The sequence below is a fragment of the Lactuca saligna genome, chromosome 2 (assembly GCF_052625555.1).
Source record: "Lactuca saligna cultivar CGN05327 chromosome 2, ASM5262555v1, whole genome shotgun sequence".
NCBI classification, from domain to species: domain Eukaryota; kingdom Viridiplantae; phylum Streptophyta; class Magnoliopsida; order Asterales; family Asteraceae; genus Lactuca; species Lactuca saligna.
Window position 1 is genome coordinate 89,257,415 of NC_136418.1, and position 2,530 is coordinate 89,259,944.

General features: G+C 29.6%; 1 non-coding gene across 1 annotated transcript; it reads left to right on the forward strand.

The window, feature by feature from the left end:
• The first annotated feature begins 839 nt into the window (after positions 1–839).
• Positions 840–942, forward strand: LOC145033084 (U6 spliceosomal RNA). Its single transcript, XR_013677327.1, has one exon. It is a non-coding gene; the product is annotated as a U6 spliceosomal RNA (small nuclear RNA).
• Positions 943–2,530: the final 1,588 nt, after the last annotated feature.

Sequence of the window (2,530 nt, forward strand, 5' to 3'; positions counted from 1 at the left end):
GCACGGTGTTCAGCATGCACTATGAGCTTGGCAATGGGCTTGCCACACCCAATCCATGTGGTCTAAGACTCTAAGGGTATGACAAAAGGGAATGTCATCACAAAAAAGTGTTGTCCCAACTAACCTTGTCCCACCACTAAAAATGACGAAAGTGCTAGAAACCAATAACAATCATAACCAAGGCAATGCAATTATCCTTCTAAAGTAGTTAAGTCAACAACATACTAAAGTGAGATGGGCCTTCGGTATAAACTTAAACAACTTAGTTCTTAGGCTTCATATTCCTCTAACTAAACACTAGAAACGTGAAACGTCTGTGGCTTATCATATACATTGTATTTACATATTATATTACATACCTTTTAATTGTCAGGAAATGGATTAGTTGCATGTATTATTCATGTAGTTTTTTATTTACCAATGGGATAATGACTTAGGAGGGTAATAAGGTTTCCAGTTTGTCCGTATCAGGTCACTAAGTTTTTTTTGTTTTTGTTTTTTTTTTTTTTTTTTTTTTTTTTTTTTTTTTTTTTTTTTTTGCGTATTAAACCAACATGGTTGTTATTACCATTTAGAAATAGTCATTTTACCGGTTTTAACTGGTAAAAAGGACTATTTCTAAACGGTAATAACAACCATATTTGTCTAATACGCACAAAAAAAATCTTAGTGACCTAATACGGACAAATTGGAAAACTTATTACCCTCCTAAGTCATTAACCCTAATTTTAAGACATTGAGAATATATGACCATCAACAGTAAACTACTTCGTTTAGAACTCGCGTCGTCCCATATAACCTGTTACTCCTCTATATGGCGAAGCTCTTCATCTATAGTCGTCCCTTTGGGGACATCTGATAAAATTGGAACGATACAGAGAAGATTAGCATGGCCCATGCGCAAGGATGACACACACAAATCGAGAAATGGTCCAAATTTTTTTTTAACCCTTCGTCGTCTTCTCTGGAACCCTAATTCCCTTTTCAAATGCTAATAGAGTTCAATTGCAATTCTTACGTTTCAGTAGTACATCTACTGAAAGTCATGATCAGACAACATGTGGATTCTATGGTTAGATTGATCTTCTTGTTGATGTCTTCAACCATTTATGGCAAGTAAGGGTGATCTTTCTTTCTATAAAGTCTCCTTTAAGTTTTTTACTTTTACTGTCATTAAGTTTCATGCTTTATAAACTTCCGTTTATGTGTTGTATATAGTCTGTATGTGTTTGTTTATGTGCTGATTTTTTTTATTCATTTTGCAACTTCAGTTTCTTAGTTCATGTTGTGGTTTTGCTTTTTATAAAATAATTGATAATAGACACCCTCTGCAAATCCATGTTGGTTTTACATTTCCATTTGTTATCAAATGTAGACATTGATGAAAGGTATCAAAGTGAAATTGTTTTTGTACATATCGATGTGTTCATGTAAACATTTAAATGACAAAAAAGAAGTTATTGATAAGATGTTGCATATTTATGTAACGAAGATCATCAATCATATGAGTTTTTGGACTTAGAAGTTCTAGAAGGGTTGTGAGATAAGTTTAAATGGAAGCAACTATTTTCAGTCAAACAAATCAGTCACATTGATTAGTAATCATGTTTTCTAAATAATTAGGGTTAATGACTTAGGAGGGTAATAAGGTTTCCAGTTTGTCCGTATTAGGTCACTAAGGTTTTTTTTTGTGCGTATTAGACCAATATGGTTGTAATTACCGTTTAGAAATAGTCCTTTTTACTGGTTAAAAAGGACTATTTCTAAACGGTAATTACAACCATATTGGTCTAATACGCACAAAAAAAACCTTAGTGACCTAATACGGACAAACTGGAAACCTTATTACTCTCCTAAGTCATTAACCCATTTACCAATATACACTTTTGGTCCTCATAGTTTTAAGGATAAATAACACAAAAGACACTAAGTTTACACCAAAATTCTAATTTGACACTGTTTTTTGTTTTTTCTCAAATTTAACACTGTGTTTTACATTTTTTTTTTTACAATTTTGCCAATTTGACCGGTCAACCAGGTTATGTGCTAAAGTGTCAATTTTGATAACGTGACATGCTGACGTATCAAAATTAAATTTTTTCCCATAAAAAACACTAACTTTTCACTTTTTTTATTTATTTTGACACTCATTTTTTTTTATTTATTTTTAAAATTTTGACACTATTTTTTTGTATCAAATCGAACATCATTTTTTCCAATTTTATTCAGTATCGACCATTTTGTATTTGAAACCGTATAAATATATTTTCTATTACATATTAAACCATATAAATATATATGTATGTATATATATATATATATATATATATATATATATATATATATATATATATATATATATATATATATATATATATATATATATACAAATTTTCTTTTTTTTTTTTTTTTTTTTTTTTTTTTTACATTCAAAGTATAATGTTATGAATAAATATGTATTAGTTATATCATGTGAACCAAACTAATCATAACCTTCAAATAAGATGTAAAAATTTCATGGGTTGCAAAC